Below are 20,836 nucleotides of genomic sequence, written 5' to 3' on the forward strand. Positions count from 1 at the left end.
CAGAGGAGGCATTTCCCTACACAAGGGAAGGAGTTCAGACAATTCTTTACCGAAAGGAAAAGATTCGAAAGAAATGTCTGTCCCAAGGCACCAAGGGTACAAAGCTTTTTAAGAACAACTCCAAAATGAACAGAATAAAAAAGGCAATTAGTCTCAAGGAAGGGATCTGTTATTCCTGTAACTAGTGGACATGATTACTTCAGAAAGATTACAATAAAAATGTGCAGTGAGCAGGTGGTGCGGCGCGAGAGCGTCTGACCAGAGCGCGTTCCCGCGGGCCCTCGGGCAGCTGGCTGGCACACGCTTCCATGGGTGCTTCCCAGAGTGATCATTTGTGTTTGTAAAACCCTTCTCCAGTCTTCTTGCCCAACTTCTTCTCTGCTACCAGCTGATTCAAGATCGGGCTGGGCTGAAACAAGGGGTTCTTTGCATCCATTTCTTGCCACCCATCCACAATAAACTTGGTGGTGTCCAGTCCAACGTAGGCAATCAGTTCAAAAGGGCCCATGGGGTAGCCAGCTCCCAGCTTCATGGCAGTCAATGTCATGAACGCCCTCGTTCATACAGGCTGATTGCTTCCATGAGGTACCGCACCAGCAGACGGTTGACAATAAACCCCGGAGTGTCCTTGCAAGAAATAGGATGCTTTCCTAGGGTTTTGCTAAAGTCTATCAGAGATTCAAATGTCTTCTGGCTGGTCATGGGGGTTTTAATGACCTCCACAAGCTTCATGAGGGGCACTGGGTTGAAGAAGTGGAGCCCGGCAAATCGGTCTTGTCTGGTGGTGGCACTGGCTATGCTTGTGATTTGCAAAGAGGAAGTGTTGCTGGCAAAAATTGTATGTTCAGCAGCGAACTTGTCCAGCCTGCCGAAGAGCTCATTCTTCCCCGTCAGGTTCTCCACGATGGCCTCCACCACCAGGTCTGCGCTGTGGACCACAGACGCAGCGTCCATGCTGGTCGAGATGCTGTTCAGGGTCTTCCCAACCAACTCCTCGGTGGCCTTTGGGTTGTCTGCAAACTTCTTCTTGGCCACTTTCTTAAGGCTTTCCTCAATCCCCTTTTTAGATTTTGCCGGGATGCCCTCTGCCTGCCTGTCTACCAGCACTACTGTGTGGCCAGTTGCTGCAGCAACCTGGGTGATGCCGGCCCCCATCAGTCCACCGCGATGACTGTCACGTGTTTGAGGACGATTTTCTTCGCCGTGGCCAAGGCGGCGGACCGGGAGGACACAGAGCGCATGAACTGCCTGGTCACGAAAGCCACGGAGCAGCAGTGGCGGCAAGTCCGAGGGAGCGACGGAATCTACCGCAAACCGACTTCCAAGGGGCAGAGAGCCAGACTCCAGAGTAAAGTTTTATAGTGAGATGTGCAAAGACCCAGAGTTAGAAAGCCAAAAAGGAGGAACATACTCAGTATATTTTAAGCTGAAAGAACCAAAGAAAAACTCAAGTGAATTGCAATGTTGCAAGATTCTATGCGCAAAATATTGACCAATGCAGGGGTCATCAAATGAATATATAAGGAACACACAGAGGCACTGTACCCCAAAGGAACTGGTCCGTGTTCAACGATTTCAAGAGGAAGCATCTGGACAAGAACCAATGGCACTGAAGAAACAAGTCCAAGTTGCACTACAAGTGTTCATGAAAAGCAAGATTCCAGGGAATCGGCAGACGATCAACTGAAATGTTTCAACACATTATTAAGCACGGGAAGCTCTCATTCACTTATACCAAGAAATTTGGAAGACAGCTACCTGGCTAACTGACTGGAGAGATCCAGATTTTTACCCATTCCAAAGAAAGATGACCAAACAGAATGTGAAAATTACAGAACAATATCATTAATATTACATGCTAGTAAATAATTTTTTTTTGCTGAAAATCATTTAACAACAGTTGTAGCAGTCTATTGACAGGGATCTTCCAGAAATTCAGTCGGGATTCAGAAGAGGCCCTTGGACAAAGGGTATCATTGCTGATGTCAGACGGGTCTTGGCTGAAAGCAGAGAATGCGAGAAAAGCGCTGACCTGTGTTTCGTTGACTCGATAAAGACACTTGATTGTGTGGATCATAACAAACTATGGGTAGCCTTGAGAAGGGGGTGAATTCCAGAACACTTCATTGTGCTCATGCAGAACCTGTACATGGGCTGAGGAGCCACTGCTCAAACACAACAAGGGAATGCTGTGTAGTTTAATATCAGGAAAGGTGTGCATCATCCGGGTTCTATCTTCTCACCATACTTATTCAATCTGTGTGCTAAGCAATACTCTGAGGAACCAGACTATGTGAAGGAGACAGCGGCATCAGGATTGGAGGAAGGTTGATTAACAACATGTGACATTCAGATAACACATTTTTGCTCACTGAATGTGAGGAGAACTTAAAGTATTTTCTGATGAAGATCAAGAATCAGTCTTTTAAAAAAATAATTTTCCTGGGGGCTTGTACAACTCTTATAACAATCCATATATACAGCCATTGTGTCAAGCACATCTATACATATATTACCATCATCATTCTCAAAACATTTGCTCTCTACTTGAGCCCTTGGTATCAGCTCCTCATTTTTTTTCCTTCCCTCCCCATTTCCCCCTTCCTCATGAACCCTTGATAATTTAGAAAGTATTATTATTTTTATCATATCTTATACTGCCTGACGTCTCCTTTCACTCACTTTTATGTTGTCCATCCCCAGGGAGTAGGTTATATGTAGATCCTTGTAATTGGTTCCCCCTTTCTACCCCACCTTCCCTCCACCCTCCCGTATCGCCACTCTCAGCACTGCTCCTGAAGGGATCATTTTTTGCAACTTCACATAAAGGAAACCAAAACCTCCCAACTGTACCAAGAGGTAACATCACAAGAAGCAGAGAACAGAAGGAAGTTGTCAAGAATTTCATCTTGCGTGGATCCACAATCAATGCTCATGGAAACAACAGTCAAGAGCTCCAAGGGTGCATTGCCTTGGGTAACTCTGCTGCACAAGACCTCTTTAAAGCACTGAAGAGCAAGTGTGTCACTCTGAGGACTACGGTGTGCCTGAGCCAGGTCCTCGGATTTTCATTAGCATTTATAAATGGAAAGTAGGACATTGAAGAAGGAAGACAAAAGAAAACACCATGTATTTGAGTTATGGGTCTGGGAAGAATATTGAAGTACCATGGACTACCAAAAGGATAAACAAATCAGGGTGGAGAGCAGTACAGCCACAATGCTCCTGGGAAGCAAGGATGGCAAAACTTCCTTGCGTGTGCTGTGGATATGCTATCAGGGGAGACCAGTCCCTGGAGAAGGTAAAGTGAAAGGGCAGTGAAAAGGGGAAGAGGGAGGAGATTGACACCATGTTTGCAACCAGGGCTCTACCCTAAGAGCAGTCATGAGGACGGCACGGGAGAGGGCAGTGCTTCAGTCTGTGGTCCTACGAGCTGAAGCCAGCTCAATAGCACCAATCAATGACCACGACAACAGGGAGAGGATGACTTCTTGGGTTCATTTAAAACTTAAATTTCCATGACTTGCAAAATTAATAAAATAGTTTATGTTTGCATCAAGTTGCAAAAAATTACTTCTTTCTAAATCTGCTGATTATCTGCTAATGGTGAACACTATATCTTACACTATTCTATTGCTATAATTTGAACAAATTACTATCATTATCAACATGTATGGTGTACAAATTGTTGTTTACATTAGAAATTCTGTAATGCATAAAGCTCATTGCACTCATCACTAAGATGCATAAATATAATCTCTTTTACTTACCATTCTCTCCTTTCCATGTGTAATACTCATTTCATTACTTCTTCTCATCATTCCCCCTCTAATTGTATCACCTCACTCCTCATCACTCTCTAACTATATTATTTTCCCTCCTTTCTGTCTATAAGATTACCCTCTCTTATTTCTCAACCCCATTTTGTTTTGTAGCAAAGAGTAACTTACTCTTGGTAAGAGCATGTTTTCAGTGTGAAATAAACATGCAAGCATGACTTAGAAGAACTAAGATTAATTCTTATATCTGTTCAATGTTAACATTGACTAAAGGTTATTATCAATCAGCTTCAGTTAAAAAAATGAGGAGCTGATGCCAGAGGCCCAAGTGGAAAGAAAATGTTTTGAAAAAGATGATGACACCATATGTACAGATGTGTTCGACACAATGGATATATGTATGGATTGTGAGAAGAGCTGTAGGAGCCCCCAATAAAATATGAATCAAATAATGAGACAAAAGTGACCTTAGAAAAATCACTACCTGAGGCAGAGAGAAGTCTCTCGCACAAGCTTAAAAACGTAATAAATTATGAAGACGGGACTTAAGTTCACACAGTTGGATGTAACCTCTCTCCTACATTGTGTCCCCGAGCTCAAATGTTTAAGAACATTAGTGTGTGATTCCTATTTTGGGCTCTTGGGATGTCTTTTGGCCATTTCTTTCTCATCTTATGGGGCAAAGTCTTGTCTTCATACCCAATCTCTCTCCCATTTTGCTTTTTGTGTTCCTTGCCCTCCTTGGTTGGGTCCTGGGACCTGCCTCTTGTCCCCTGGATATGAACTCTGGTCATTTAACTCTATTCCGTTCAACTTCTGTTTGAGGATAGAGAGGTAGAGTGTCATCTGATCCTGCAGGTTGAACTTGATAGAGAAAAAACAGTTCCTCATCGTGAGAAAATACCATCCACCCTGCTGGGATGATCTCTTTCTACCCTGCTAGAAACAGAGCTGATCTGTTTCTCTGTCCAGCTCCCAGGGACTTCTCTCAGATACCCCAGGCTCCAAACGGAGGAGCAGGGTGTGGTAGAAAGCCGGACACTCCCTAGGAAATCACTATGGTTGAGGGACTTCTACTACTGCTCTGTGCCCAGGCACGGAGTCCTGGTGGCCCGGGGTTACGCATTGAGTTGCTAATGGCTAGATCAGAGCCCTAGGACATCGCATCCCTAAATAAGGCTGTCTACTCTCAGCAGCCCTAGAGGCCCGGTAGATCAGCTTCAAAAGTTGGTGTGTGACCCCGTAGGGGGATCCGTGGCAGGAAGCCTGGCAACCTAGTCTCATGATGTTTGCAGCCTAGGAACCCCGATGGAGTGGTTCTGCTGAGTCACACGGATCCTCTTTGAATTGGAAATCAACTGGATGGCACTTAACAACACCTGTCTTACAAGAGGGCTGTGAGTATTAAATCCACTGCCATGGTGTTGATGCCGACTCGTAGCGACCCTACAGGGCAGGGTAGGACTGTCCCTGTGGGTTTCCGAGACTGATAGGAGTAAAAGCCCTATCTTTCTCTTTGATTACGAGTATTAGTGTGGCCACTAGTCAGAACAGACGCAATGGCATTGAGTTTTTATTTAAATAAATATGACACTTGAGGCTGAACAAATTAAGAAACAAAAGCCAAGGGCTTCCCCTAAACCAAGCTTCCTGAACCTTAGTAGCACTGACATCTGGGGTTAACTTTGGAAGCACAGTCCTATGTGCTGACAAATCTGAGGAGCATCTTGGCCTCTACCTATGGCACACAATTCCCATTCTTCCTGTTGCACCAGCCCACACTATCTCCAGGCATGACCAACTGTCCCCGGGTGTGTGTCTGTATTCTAAAGCTCCCTGATGGAGAATCACAAAGCACCGCCTTCGACTCACACTATATTTAATTTCCCTGAAGCAGGCCAACAAACAATGGAGAAAACGGTTCCTAGTCAGAAATATGAATATATATATATATATATTTCATATTATCACTACGTACATGTATTTATATAAAAGAGCTTTAGAAGGAATTGTTTCTATTGATTTTACTTTCAGGACATTCTTATTGTCAGGATATTTTGGTGACTGTAACAAGAATCCACCCACCATTCCCTCTGCTGTACCTTACTTCCTGACAGGTCATTCTCGCAGGCACAGCAGAGCTCCTGACTGCTGTAATTTATTTCAGAATCAAATGTACCAATTTCCTCCTCCCCTTTGCGCTATTGTTCTCATCTCTGTATCGCACAGACCCTGCCACGTCAGAGGCCATCGTCCCTCAGATACGATACATTTAGGGCTTGGTATTTCGCAGTTAAGCAGTGCTTTTTAAGGCTCTGGGAACCTGCACAGTAGTGATACATCTTATTATCATTCTCAGAAGCCAAACCTACTTTCTTTCCCCCTGTTTTTTGCTCTCCTAGACTTGAGGTTTAAAATCTCAGGATCTGATGAATGCAGTCGTGGTCAAATGCAGTCCCTATATCTCTCAACAATGACAGTCTGAAGTTCAAGAGCTCAGGAATGCACCAGTTCTTTGGTGGTGGCAGTGGAGTGAAATGCTGCCCAATTCTGGGTTGCCCTCCCCTGACTGGCTGTCAATCAGATCATGGTGATGCGCAGGGTTTCAACTGGCTGACTTGTTGGAAGCAGATTGCGGGGCATTTCTTCTTAGTTGATTCTGCCGGGCAAGAGCTAAGCCTCCCCTGACAGAGGGGTGGTGGTGGTGAATATGCCTGACTGGGGTCAAGCCCTGGTTTCCCAAAAGAAGGGGCAGAATTCTGCCACCGAATCATATTTGGTTTCCTCCAAAAGAGGAGCACAGGGTCTGGTATCAAACAAAGAGTGAGAGAGGTTTGGGATTTACAATCTGAAGAGGTAAAATGTCCCTGTAGGTTGCGCTCAAATGAAAGAATCTGATGACTATTTCTGGCTGTTCCAGGGGCGTCACATAAAGAAACTAGCCAAGAAGAGGTTTGAGGCCATTTCCTTTACTTCAGACGCACCCATGACTCTTGCCATTCTAGGAAACTGGCAGAATCAGGTCAGTCCATCTGACAGCCTGCCTCAGGAAGAACCAAGACACAGTATCTCAGTTCTATAAACTCGCAGCTTTCAATCGGACTCAAAGAGAGCTTTAAAAAGGTTCACTCCCATGCAACATCCCTGCTGAGAAGTGGCCTTTCCACCCCAGATAGCCAAAATCAGAATCTATGTATTTTTAAGAGACACTCAAGTGATGGTGATGCACACATACCTTCCTTTTCTCATTTGCTCTCTCCACCCCTCCCTTCTTCTCGCCTGTTTTCCTGCCTCTAAGTATTTACTGAGTGTCTACTCTGTGCCAAGTAAGGTCCCCAGGTGGTACAAACACTGTGGCATGGCTAGTATATACAAGGCTGGTGGTTTGAACCCTCTGCGGAAGAAAATAACATCTTGGAAGAAAGATGTGCTGATTAATTTCCATCATTACAGCCAAGAAAACCTAACAGCACAGTAGTATTCTGAAACACATGGGGTCACTATGAGCCAGAATTGTTTTTCTGTACCAGGGTCACCTCTCTGCACTAAGGATTCTTGGGGAATAGGACGAAGTCCTAACCCTCTCTGAACATTTAAACATCTTAGGCTAAATCTCAGACCTGGCTTGAATATCTCCATCCAGGCAGGGTCTCTGAGGTCCTGACGAGGCTGGGACCCCGCTGTTCATCTGACGTTTCTTTCCACAGTGAACCCCTGCCTGCTAAGGCTGGATAATCCTGGATCTTCCTGGGATCAGGGAGTGGGGCACATGGAAAAATGCTTCTCACACAGAAAATGAGCCGCCACAAATAACATATGTTGTTTTTATAAAGTGGTGCTTCATAGTCTATAGTCCCAAGAACTGTGCATTTGCCAGGCTTCTTTGGAGAAAGTCTCTGTCTACCGGGTGAATGACAAAGAGAATTTCTCAGATCATCTGAGAAACGACAGTCTTGAATCCACAGAATGCAGATTGGCTGATATATCATCTGATGTAGCTCTTTACTGTTCTGGTGAAAAACAAAACAAGCAAAGCAAACGAAAGCCTTTTCTGTAAGAAAAGATAACTTGGAAAGCAAGTTATACCCAACATAAAAATAACATCTGTGTGTCAGGGTTGTCTCCTCTCACCACACTTACTCAATCTGTGTGCTGAGCAAATCACCTGAGAGGCTGGATGAAGTATGAAGAAGAATGCAGGTGAGCAATGGAGGAAGGCTTATTAACAACGTGCGATGTGCAGATGACAGAGCCTTACTTGCTGAAAGTGAGGAGGACTTGAAGCACTTGCTGATGAAGATCAAGGATTGTAGCCCTCAGCATGGATTTCAACTCAATGTAAAGAAGATCAAAATCCTAACAGGTGAACAAATAGTAACATCATGATAAATGGAGAAAAGGTTGACGTTGTCAAGGATATTGTCTTGCTTGGATCCACAATCAGTGCTCAGGGAAGCAGCAATCAGGAGATCCAACGATGCATTGCCTTGGGTCAATCTGCTACACAAGACTTCTTTAAAGCACTGAAAAGCAAGACTGTTACTTTGAGGACTTAGGTCAGCAGTTCTCAACATGTGCGTCGTGACCCCTTTGGGGGGTCAAAAGACCCTTTCACCGGGGTCGCCCAATTCATAACAGTAGCAAAATTACAGTTTTGGCTATGAAGTAGCAACGAGAATAATTTTATGGTTGTGGGGAGGGGAGTCACCTCAACATGAGGAACTGCATTAAATGAAAGGTCCACAGCCTTGGGAAAGTGGAGAACCATGACTTAGGTGCATCTGACCCAGCCATGGTACTTTCCGTCACCTCATGCGCATGTGCGATTTGGACATTGAATAAGAAAACCCAGAATTGATGCATTTGAATTGTGGTATTGGAGAAGAATATTAAAAGTACCATTGACAGCCAAAACAACCAAACAAACATCTGTCTTGGGCATAAAGTCAGAAATCCCCCGAGAAGCAAGACTTTCTCTCACATACTTTGGACGTGCCCGAGAGACAGCTCCTGGAGAAGAACACCCTCCTGGTCAAGTGGAGGGACAATGGCGGACTGACACAGTGGCCACAATGAGCTCAAACATAGGAACAATTATGAGGTGCGCGGGGCTGGGCAGCTGCGAGCTCTGCTGCCTTCAGCAACTGATTCGACGGCACCTAAGAACAACGGCTCTGCAGTCAGGGGTGAGGGGTTTGTTTCTTTTGTACACTCTTCTCCAATGGCTCCTCGGTGGTACACACAATCATGTGCTTGGCTGCTCACTTAAAGGGTGAAGGTCCAAGTGCAGCCAGAGGCACCTCGGAAGAAAGGTCTGGCAATCTACTTCCAAATACACAACCAGAGAAAGCATCCTGTAAGCACAGCTCTCCTCTGACACACATGGGGTGGTCATGAGTCAGAGTCAACTGGACAGCAGTTGGTCTTTAATAGGAATGCTGAGTCTATCCAGAGAGATTGAAACCATTGCATGGATCATCTCTTGTATGAGAACTTTGCAACAGGAATAAAACGATTTCTATTTTTGTGAGTGGAAGAAAGAAAAGATTTTTGGAAATTGACATTTTGGAACCCAGTAGAAAAATAAATGTGGGAGAATAAAGGCAGAATAATGATATATTATTAGAAGGGAAAGAAAATGAATCTTTGAAAGGCTCATTCAGTTTGCTGTGTGAGAGAGATTCCTCCACATAAGTGGGTCTTTTCTGAGATTATCAGAAAAGAATTTCCATGGGACACGTCTTTCCTTCCCAGGGACAGCTTGTGTTTTTAATGATGGTACGTGATAAGGCTCTGGAGAAGGAGCTGACTTCCTGTGTCCCACTTGAACTAAAGTTATCAGCCATATCTATGACACCAAGAGGCTCAAACCCAGGGCTGTGCACAACCGCATCACTCGTCATATTTACTTCATGCTTCCGACAGGTTCTCGTCCTTATTTCCTTTCTGGGAAATTGATACAGTTGCTGGTTCATGTGCTTGGGTTTTTTAGAAATCCCAGAGGGTACTTCTCAGGTCATCAAACCAGAAAAAGTCCACTCTACTACACCTTGATTTGAGACTTTTATGTTCCGGACTGTGTGAGAATACATGTCTCCTGTTTTAAGCCACCTGGTCTGTGGTACTTCGTTAATCAGTGCTAGGACACTCACATACTTGGCCATGAACCTTTGTAGGTCTTTGCCACTGCCGCCCTCATCTCGCTTCTCCTCCTACCTGGGCTATTTATTCTCTCTCATAATACCTGCTCTTTTCCTCTGCAGTCTTTATCACAATATCTAATCATGGTATTGTTGGTTTTCTTGTTCATTTTTATTATCATCACACTAGGCTGAAAATTGTGAATATTTTGTTCATGAAAGTATAGTATGCATAATGCCCAGTGGTTGGCACACAGAGATATTTAGTAAATATTGTTGAACAAATGAATGATTAAGTACTTCCTACAACTTCTCTGTTATGTATGGTATATGTGTTGGAATCTTAACCCCTATGCTTGTGGATATAATCAAACATAATGTAATGTAATCACCTTCCATAATGCAAGCTAACATACTGTAATCGATCATTTGAGGCCATACCAGGGTAAGGTGGATCCTAACCTAATCACTTCAGAGCTACATAGAAGGTAGCATAGACAGAAAGGTGCAACTAGTTAAGGTGCTCAGATACGGACAGAAAGGCTGCAGGCTCCAGTCAAGTAGAGTGCCGTAGAAGCAAAACTCAGAAAACAATAGCCATTGAAAAGCTTACTGAGCACACTGGAGTCGTCCTGAATCAAAATGGACTTGATGACAGCTGACAGTATAGACAGCCAGGCATGTCCTTACAAGGGGGATGGGATTGTCTAATAAACCAAGGAATGCCCAGGAATATGGACAATGAAATAATCACCATAGCTGAGGCCCTGGTTTAGACTTTCAGCCTTCAGAACTGTTAGAAAATGCAATTGTGTTTTTTAAAGGCACCCCTTTTAGGTCCTTTCTGTTTCAGCAGCACTGGGAAACTAGAAGGCTTCCAATGATTGTCTATCAATGAACACATGCATCCCCATGTTAAGATGAAGAAGTACAGTCTGAGAGAGTTTAAGTGACCTCACTCATTCTATTGTCAAAATGAAATGCGTCTGGAGCTTGTTCCCAGGCCTGCCCTGACCCTCTCCTGAGTCTGCCACAGCCCTGCAGCCAGCTCTCACCAAAGAACCTGGAAAGTCACCCTTTGGTTCTCTGTCCACTTGTCAGTCGACGTGTCTGATCCATTTACCTCCTACAGCTCTCTGTTCTCACTGTCGTTAGCCTAGTTCCCTGGTCAGTCCCCAGCTCCCATCCATGTATGCCCTAAAGCAATCTCATTCCCACTGCTGTTGTTCCCCCAGTTCAGGCAGTCAGCGTCTTTCTCTTGTCTCAGTCCCTTCCAGCTGTGGCTATGGATTGAACTGTGATCACTCAAACTAGCGGTTGGATTTTATCCCTTAGGCCTCTGAATATAATCCAGTTTGCAAATAATGTTCTTTGTTACATTAATAAGGCCATGTCCCTTTAGAGTGGGTTCTAAGCATTATCATTTCTGAGTTATAGAAACAATAGAGATGCACACAGGGGAGAGCAGGTACTGCATGAGAACTGTCTATGAGCCACTGAATCAAGGGATGCCCAGGGCTGCTTACAAGGATTGACAGAGTGGCTGCCACAATGGGTTCAAACACAGCCTTGACTGTGAGGATGACACGGGATGGGGCAGGGTTTTGTTCTGTCAAACAGCATCACTATGATTCAGAACTAACTCCACAGCACCCAACAAGAGCCACCGTCTACAAGGAAATTATCTACATGACGGGGACCCAAATTGTGAGAAAATACATTCATGTTCTTTCATCGCATCTACTTGTGGCATTTTTTGTTACTGCAGCACGAAGTAACTAAGGCAGTTCTCCAAGCAAACCACTTTCTCTGCTGAATCAAAGCTTCCACAAGTCTTTCATGCATAAATTTTGGCAGGTACCCAATGCCCAGGAAGGGACAAGATTCGATATCCACTTGCCAATATAGAGTATTTGATTGGCCAATTTGAAGGGCAAAACTGGGACAATGACTACAACTGGTTAAAATTGTGTTGCTCAACCCATCGGAAAGACCTTCAAAAAACCCAATCTGTCATGGACCAGTGCTTTTCTCAAATTAAAAAAAAATGAGTTACTAGAAAAATAGATTTTAAAAAATCAGACACATATACACTACAATACTAAAATTAAATTGCACAGTCATGCAATTACTTTAAAGTTTTTAAACGTTTACATTCAATTTCTGATCTTACCTTAGCAGAAGCCACTCTCAGGAATAGCACTGTGCTGGAAAGGACTCGACCAGAAAGTAAGGGATCCAACTACGTCATACAAACTAACGCGCTCCCTCGGCTTAGCGCTCCCCACCCGACAAGAGGGGTGCCACTCATGGAACGGCCTTTAGGGGTCTGCAACAGGCAGGCGACGCCGAGAACTTGACTGTGTCCCATCTGAGGGTTCTGACTTCAACCTTTAGCTGCTGTTCCTGTGTGTTCGCATTCATTAGGCTTTTGAAACTGACTGGTTCACTTAGTTATGGATCCCCGGTGGTGCAGTGGTTAAGTTTTTGGCTGCTAACAGAAGGGTTGGCCAGATTAACCTATCAGGTGCTCGGCAGGTGAAAGATGCGGCATCTGCATCTCTCAAGGGTACAGCCTTGAAAAGCCTATAGTGTCTTTCTAATCCGTCAGTTCAGGTGGCTTTGAGTTGGAATTGGCTCGATGGCAATAGCGCTCAATTTATGTGAGGGTAGTGGTGGTCCAGAGGTGGAATTCTCGCCCATGTGAGAGACCCGACCACAATTCCAGGCCAATGCCCCACATGTGAAACCACCACGCACTTGTCAAGCAGGCTCTGTGTGCTTTGACGCTGGACAGGTTTCAAGGAGCTTCCAGCTCAAGGCAACTAGGAAGAAGGCCCTGTTCATTTACTTCTGAAAATGAACCAGTGCAAACCTTATGAATTATAACACTTTTATGGACAACCAGTCAGGGGGATGATTAAGGACTGAGTAGTCTTTCCTTCAATTGTGCATGAAGTGTTTACGAGTTCAGGGATGACTGGCTGGCAGTTAACAACAACCTTGGTTTATACTTTCTGTCAGTGCAGCATGATAGGCCTGAAACCAGGACATTAGTCTAGACCAGTGACGAGGTTCTCGAAGTTTCTGGAGAGAAGCCAGAACTGTTCATGGGATTGCTCCTGAAACATCCCCCCGGGCTTCGTGCCACGAGGCTCTCGACCACCAAAAGCTCCAAAGAGCATACTTATGCACACACCAGTTTCACAGCACATGTCACAGTGATTCCCCGACCAGAGCAACATTTCTATCACAGGTAGCATTTGATTCTGAATTCCTTTCCATCAAAGCCAAGAGAAAAAATGGTTTCTAAGCTGAGATTTGACCAGTAAAACCAAAATCTGGAAGTGAGGGGAGTAAGGAGTGTATGTTAGAAAATGTGCATAAAACACATTTAGGCGTAACCCAAAAGGCCATGGAAAGATAGAGAAGACTTATAGATAGACGGCCAGGAGATGAATGGCCAATATTTCTTCCTTTGATAAGCCTTTATTGCTGTGCGCATTATAAAATATGAGAAATTGAAAAACAAGAGAAGTCAAAGGCAAACTAATGTGGATCATTAATCATGGATAAAAAAGAACAAGGAGACATATTTGAAGGCTCGGAGTAATGACTGTGAGGATCCTTTATCACAAACGCCTGGGTGGATTATAAATATAACTATGTGGCAAAGCCAGGACAGGAGAATCATGCAGGTCTGTTTGCAAACTATCTGAGCACCAGATTCAGTCCTTCTCTCAGAGAACACGAATTTGATCCACGGCTGAGAAATTTAACATCAGCACTGCTTGCTCTTGTGGTAATACCAATTGAAATGTTTCCACAAGCTGATGAAGTACTGGAAGTAAACTAAGAAGTCTGGAAGACCGCTCTCAGACCAAACAAAGCAGAAGAGATCCATATTTGTACCCATTCCAAAGAATGGTGACCTTATCAAATAATACCACTGATATTACATGCAAATCAAATTTTGCTGGTTAATTCCAAAACGGTTGCCGTGGTACATATATCAGGGTTGAATCCTTCCTGCATATTTATATACTCTGTATGATGAGCAAATAATCCACGAAATTGGACTACATGATGATGAAGTGTGAGGTCAGGTTTGGAGGAAGGATTATGAGCAACCTTCATTACACAGAAGACACACCCTTGCTTGAAAGATAGGAAAGAGAACTTAAATTACGTGCTGATGACAATCAGAGACTGCTGCCTTCCATATGAACTGCAAGTCAACATGAAAACAAACAAACAGAATCTTTACAACAGGAACACTAGACAACATCATGATAAACAGAGAAGATATTGAACTTGTCAAGGATTTAATTTTGCTTGAATCCACAATCAATGCTCATGGAAGCAATAGTCAGGAAATAAAACAACATATTGCATTGTGCAAATCTGCTGCACAAGACTTCTAAAAGTGTGGAAAAACTAGGCAATTATTTTGAAGACTAAGGAATGCTAGTTTTACACCTTGGGTTAGTCTTTTAAAATTGCCAAGTTGTTCCTCCAAATGTAACCTCTCTCTACTTTTGCCTCTAACAGATCAGAGAAGCACATTGCCTGAGCTATGACATGCCAAATAAAGCATTCAAGTAATAGTGATCAAAGGATCACTGCAGAGATTCATGACCACGAGATGGGTGTGAAGGAGGAGGTAAAGGAACACACAAACCGAGGCACCTGGCGTGGCTAAGCAACTGACCCAGGATGGAATGCAAACCCCATTGCCTGAGAGGCTCTTATTTCTCCTGCTTTCAGGATAGATGCACTTCTACCTCGAGTGAATCTTGTTAATATAAAAAGATAAAAGGGTCCATTCTCAGAAAGAACACTGTAACTTAATGTGTGAAAAGACTGTAGTTTATGAATAAACTTAGCTTTGAGAATGTTCCCTAAAGAGATATTTGTATACACAGTTTACTTTTACAGAAAGCCCATGAAGGAAAATAGATTAACTGACTTTTTTTCAGTTTCCTTATGGTTCCTATGTAATTCATACCATAAAACTTCTTACTCATGTGTAAAGATACCACCCAGTCCTTTTGGGTAAAACTTCTCTTCTCTCTTTGGCCTTTGGACCACTGGAGATGTATTCCAGTGTTTCTCTAACTGCAGCTACTCGACACAGACTGCTTTATTCCACCAACAAAACTACTGCTAGTCTCCTCACAACTATCATTGCTAAAACATTTTATTGCAGACTGGATAAAATTTAATTTCTTGTTATTTTTAATCCATTGACAAAAGGTAAGGCGTGTTAGACAGGGTTCTTTAGAGAAATAACACCCTACAATTAAACTGTGACCATATTAATCCCACATGTTCCTGTTGGCCAGGTTGGCAAAATAAACCTACCCCTCATAGTCCATCTCTTGCCAACTTGGCACCTGTATACACAATTCTTTAGTTATGTATCATTTCAAGACATTAATGAAATAACATTTACACCTAACATCTATCATACATATAAATGAAGACACACTGAATCTAATTGTATCTGGTACATCATACATGAACAAAGGAAAGATATTCAAGAAGCAGATGTAAAGAAGAAAAACTGACAATCACACACCTTGCTTTGTAATTGATCATGTGGCCATAACTGATAGGTAGAACTGCCTTCTACTACCCATTCTGTATTGCCTTTGCCCCTGGCCAGCTCCTCAGCTGGCTGTGGTTCTTTGCCTGGTGTGGTGACCCAGGCCTTAATTACTAAGGGGTCTGAGTCATTAAACATCCTGTCAGGATTGGGTTAATATAGTTTACCATTTACTTTAATCACAGGGAATGGTAATACTAAGAGAGGGACAACGGGATCTCCTGGATTCCAAACATATTCTTTTCCTCCAACATATAGCTCTAGTCCAATTTCTCCTTGGTAATCAGGTTTAATCACACCACTAGTACCGTGACACCCTTCCTGACCTGTTGATCCAAAGGCATGAGAAGCCCAAAGTGGCCAGGGGGCATTCTCAGCTGCCAGTTCAGTGGAGTCAATGCTGTGTTTCCTGGTGGGAGAGTTCCTTCCTTCAGGACTAGGACCTCCAGGCCCGAAGCACATAGAGTTTCTGGGACAGGAAGCAAAAATGCTGCAAGTGGATCACTAGGAGTAATAGTGAGTGGTGCCACCGCAGCTTCCACCCCTTGGTTCCTGGACCCATGAATCCTGGCTATGGAGACACAGCATAACATATTGGCCTCTGGTTTAGAGCATATACAGCTTCCTGGAGAACATTGCCCCAGCCCTGCAAGTTGTTACCACCTAGTTGGTGCCATAATTGTGCCTTTAGAAGCCCATTCCATCGTTCTATCAAGCCAGCAGCTTCAGGATGATGAGGAACATGATATGACCAGTGGATTCCATGGGAATGGGCCCATTGCCGCACTGCATTTGCTGTGAAGTGAGTTCCTTGATCTGAAGCAATGCTATGTGGGATGCCATGCCGGTGGATGAGGCATTCTGTTAGTCCACGAACAGTAGTTTTGGCAGAAGCATAGCATGCAGGGAAGGCAAATCCATATCCACAGTAGGTGTCTATTCCAGTAAGATCAAAACGCTGTCCCCTCCATGATGGGAGTGGCTCTATCTAATCAACCTGCCACAAAATTGCCTGTTGATCTCCCCAGGGAACGGTCCCATATCTTGGACTTAATGTTGGTTTCTGCTGCTGGCAGATGGTGCACTCAATAGTGGGAGTGACCACGTCAGCCTTGGTGAGTGGAAGTCCATGTTGCTGCGCCCATGCATAACCTCCATCCCTGCCACATGTCCACTTGGTTCATGTGCCCATTGGGCGATGACAGGAGTGGCAGAGGAAAGAGGAGGACCAGTCTCCACAGTATCTGTCATCTTATCCACTTGATTGTTAAAGTCCTCCTCTTCAGTGAGCATTCACGTGAGATACAATTACCTTTACTTTCTTGGCCCATTCAGAGAGGTCTATCCACATACCTCTTCCCCACACTTCCTTGTCACCTATTTTCCAATCATGTTCCTTCCAAATCCCTGACCATCCAGCCAAACCATTAGCCACAGCCCATGAATCAGTATACAGTCACATATTTGGCCATTTCTCCTTCCAGGCAAACTGAATGGCCAGGTGCACTGCTCAAAGTTCTGCCCACTGGGAGGATTTCCCTTCACTACTGTCCTTTAGGGAGATCCCAGAAAGGGGCTATAGTGCTGCTGCTGTCCACTTACAAGTGGCACCTGCATATCATTCAGAGCCATCTGTAAACCAAGAATGAATTTTCTATTCTTTAATTAAATTATCATAAGGAACTCCCCAGGAGGCCAAAGGTACAGACTGGGAGAAGAAAGGCACTGTGACAGGAGTGGAGACTGTGGCATTTGGGCCACTTCTGCATGCAGCTTACTTGCCCCTTCAGGTCCTGCTTTGGCTCGATCTCATATATACCACTTCCATTTAACAATGGAGTGTTGTTGCCCACATGCAACTTTATGATTCCATGGGTCAGACAATACCCAGTTCATGAAGGGCAGCTTAGGCCTCATGGTGACTTGGTGGCCCATGGTGAGGTGTCAGTCTCCACCAAGGCCCAGTAACAGGCCAACAGCTGTTTTTCAAAGGGGGAGTAGTTGTCTGCAGAGGATGGCAGGACTTTACTCCAAAATCCCAATGGTCTATGCTGTGATTCACCAATAGGGATCTGCCAAAGACTCCACACTGCATCTCTATCTACAACTGACACTTTAGCACCATCGGGTCAGCTGGATCATATGGTCCCGGTGGAAAAGCAGCTTGCATGGCAGCCTGAACCTGTTGCAGAGCCTTTTCTTGTTCTGGGCCCCACTCAGAATTGGAGGCCTTTCATGTCACTTGATAAATAGGTTGAAGAACACTCAAATGAAGGATATGTTGCCTCCAAAATCCCAAGAGGCCCACTAGGTGTTGTGCCTTCTGTTTAGTTGTTGGGGGTAGAGGGGCAGATGCAATAGCTTATCCTTCACTTTAGTAGGAATATCCCGACATGCCCCACACCACTGGACTCCTAGAAATCTTACTGAGGTGGAGGGTGCCTGAATCTTTGTTGGGTTGATTTCCCAACCTCTTGCATGCAGATATTGTACTAATAAATCTAGAGTCTTTGACACATCCTCCTTAGTGGGTCCAATCAGCATCATGTCATCAATATAATGGACCAGTGTGACATTTTGTGGAAGAAACAGGCGATCAGAGTCCCTTCTGTCTGGCGGAGGAGGACCCTGGTGACTGGAGCGAGTGTCCCAGCTGCAGTTCAGGAGGTGACGCCCAGAGAGTCTGCAGCGCCAGAGTTCTGCGTCCTAGGAGGTCGCACTGGGGCTTTTATAGCCTACTGTCTTCTGCGATGGGGTGGGGGAAGTGTGGTTTGTGGGTCTGTGGAGTGGGGCGTGGTGGCAGAATCAGCACTTTGTTTTCTAGGACACGAGGTCAGGATCAACTCCAGGCATTGAATATGGTTTACCAAATTAAAAAAAAAAGATATATTCCAACTAAATTATGGCCCAGTGTGGAAGAGTTGATGTACCTCTGGGGGAGAATTGTGAAAGTACATTGTTGCCCCTGCCAGGTGAAGGTAAACTACTTGTGGAGGTCCTTGGAGACTGGTATTGAGAAGAAGGCATTGGCCAGATCAATAGCTGCCTACTAAGAACCAGGAGAAGTATTAATTTGCTCAAGCAATGAAATCACATCTGGAACGGCAGCTGCAATTGGAGTCACCACCTGGATAAGTTTACGATAATCCACTGTCAGTCTCCAGGATCCATCCTTGTTTTTTGTTTTGTTTTAAATAGGCCAAATAGTTGAGTTAAATGGGGATGTGGTAGGAATCACCATCCCTGCATCCTTCAAGTCTTTGATGATGGCATTAATCTTTGCAATCCCTCCAGGAATGCAGTATTGCTTTTGGTTTTACTATTTTCCTAGGCAATGGCAGTTCTAATGGTGTCCACTTGGCCTTTCCGACCATAATGGCCCTTATTCCACATTGAAAGGAACCAATATGGGGATTTTGCCAGTTACTGTTCCAATGATACATTCTGGAACTGGGGAAATAACCCGCCGGACCCACAGTGAGGCATACCTGAGCTAAAGGTCCATCGATAATTTGACCTCCATAAGCCCCCACTCTGATAGGGCCATCAAAACATTTTGGGTCTCCTGGAATTAATGTCAGTTCAGAGCCAGTGTGCAGTAATCACTGAAAAGTTTGATTATTTCCTTTCCCCCAGTGAACAGTCACTCTTGGGAAAGGCCAGATGAAAGACTAACAGCATAAACCTTCGGCGATGTAGCAGGGTCCTCCTTCAAAGGGTTGTGGGTATGTAAACTGGCTCAGATCTGGGAACTGATTGGTCATGACGCTCTATTCTGCTGTTCACCTGATCTAGCATTCTTCCACCTGTATGGATCAGGTAAATATTTAGTAGGTTTCCCATGTATTTCACTCCTAGGGACACCATGATTAAGTGGCCAAGACCAAAATCCACATGAGAGAGGTTGCTTTGATTACTAGGGAACCTTGCTGTCTATTACAATAACCATGTCCGCCCTGTCTCTGTTGATTGAGTGCTGACACCTGCCCTACACACCACAGGGCCCACTCAGCCCCATGTCAGAGTTCTGGAGCACAAGAATAGCAATCACAGGAGTCTTCAGAGATGCTGGGCCCACTTCACAAACGTGTTCCTTATGCTTGTGGTGAAAGCTGTGTCCTTGGGGCACTCCCTTTTTGGGTCTATGGCAGTGGTTCTCACCCTGTGTGTCGTGACCCCTTTGGGGTCAGATGACCCTTTCACAGGGGTTGCCAGATTCCTAAGAGTAGCAAATTACACTTATGAAGGAGCAACAAAAATAATTTTATGGTTGGAGGGTCACCACAACATGAGGGACTGTATTATAGGGTTGAGGCATTCAGAAGGTTGAGAACTACTAATCTATGGGATTATTCTGATAGATCTATTCCAACATACCAATTTCCCTAAGCTTTTGGATGCCTTCTTCCACAGTGTACCAAGGTAGGTCCGGTACCTCAAATTGGTCTAACCTAGGCCATCCGGCAGCCATGCTTCAGTGAACCAACCAAATAAGCATTAGATCCTCTCTTAAATGCTCTTGCTGAGACAGTGAATGAACAATCAGTGCTTGGGGCTGCATATCTAGAAACTCAGGCTGGTCTAATGTTACATTCCTTGCACCAGTATCCCACAACCTTAGTAACCATTCCCAGGGATAGTCCCCAGGCTTCTGCTGGTACGTATTAGAAAACTCGAGCAGATCTTTATGAGTATACACACTTCTTCCTGAGCCATCATCTGAACCGCACCTTTAGGAACTTTATGAGACTTAATTCTAGTTACAGGTCTAGAGGAAATAATGGGTGGTGGGGGTATTTCCTGGGGGGCTCTCAGCAGTATCTTTAAGGTATCTCCCCAGGCAATGCTACAGAAGCAGCCTCACCTGGCACTTCAGCATGAAGAGTTTGGTTACTCAGCTCAGGTGTGGTTGTTTTACTGATAGTGGGTTAATCCCCCAGGTGGGAGGGGTGGATCTATTGACTAGGCTGGCTCAATCATCTCTAGGGGCTCATATACTCCTTTTCTGGATCATCAGCCATATTCTCCCATCCCATGTTTCAGGGCCCAATTCTTTCCTATTAATGCCCTTATTTTATGAATCAGATACAGTTCTCGACCTGCAATTCAGCTGACGCTGTCAGTCAGCCACTCGTATGGGGAGACCCTGGATGTCAGCTCTATTGCTACAGGAGAGAAGACTCCTCTGTAGCTCATGCAGAAGCTTTTAGGTCTGTTATTGGCACTTGAGACGTGCTTCTGAGGTTCTGAGAGTATCCCTTTCCTTGATCCCATTTTCTGTTTTAGGAGGATCAGCCAACCAGCTTCCC

At 44.5% G+C, this 20,836-nt stretch overlaps 1 pseudogene; it reads right to left on the minus strand.

Annotated features, from left to right (window-relative positions):
- Positions 1-297: 297 nt before the first annotated feature.
- On the minus strand, positions 298-4,670 carry LOC101657372 (annotated as a pseudogene).
- Positions 4,671-20,836: the final 16,166 nt, after the last annotated feature.

The sequence above is a fragment of the Echinops telfairi genome, unplaced genomic scaffold (genome assembly GCF_000313985.2).
Source record: "Echinops telfairi isolate 266 unplaced genomic scaffold, ASM31398v2 ScPeMD7_7461;HRSCAF=8499, whole genome shotgun sequence".
NCBI classification, from domain to species: Eukaryota; Metazoa; Chordata; class Mammalia; order Afrosoricida; family Tenrecidae; genus Echinops; species Echinops telfairi.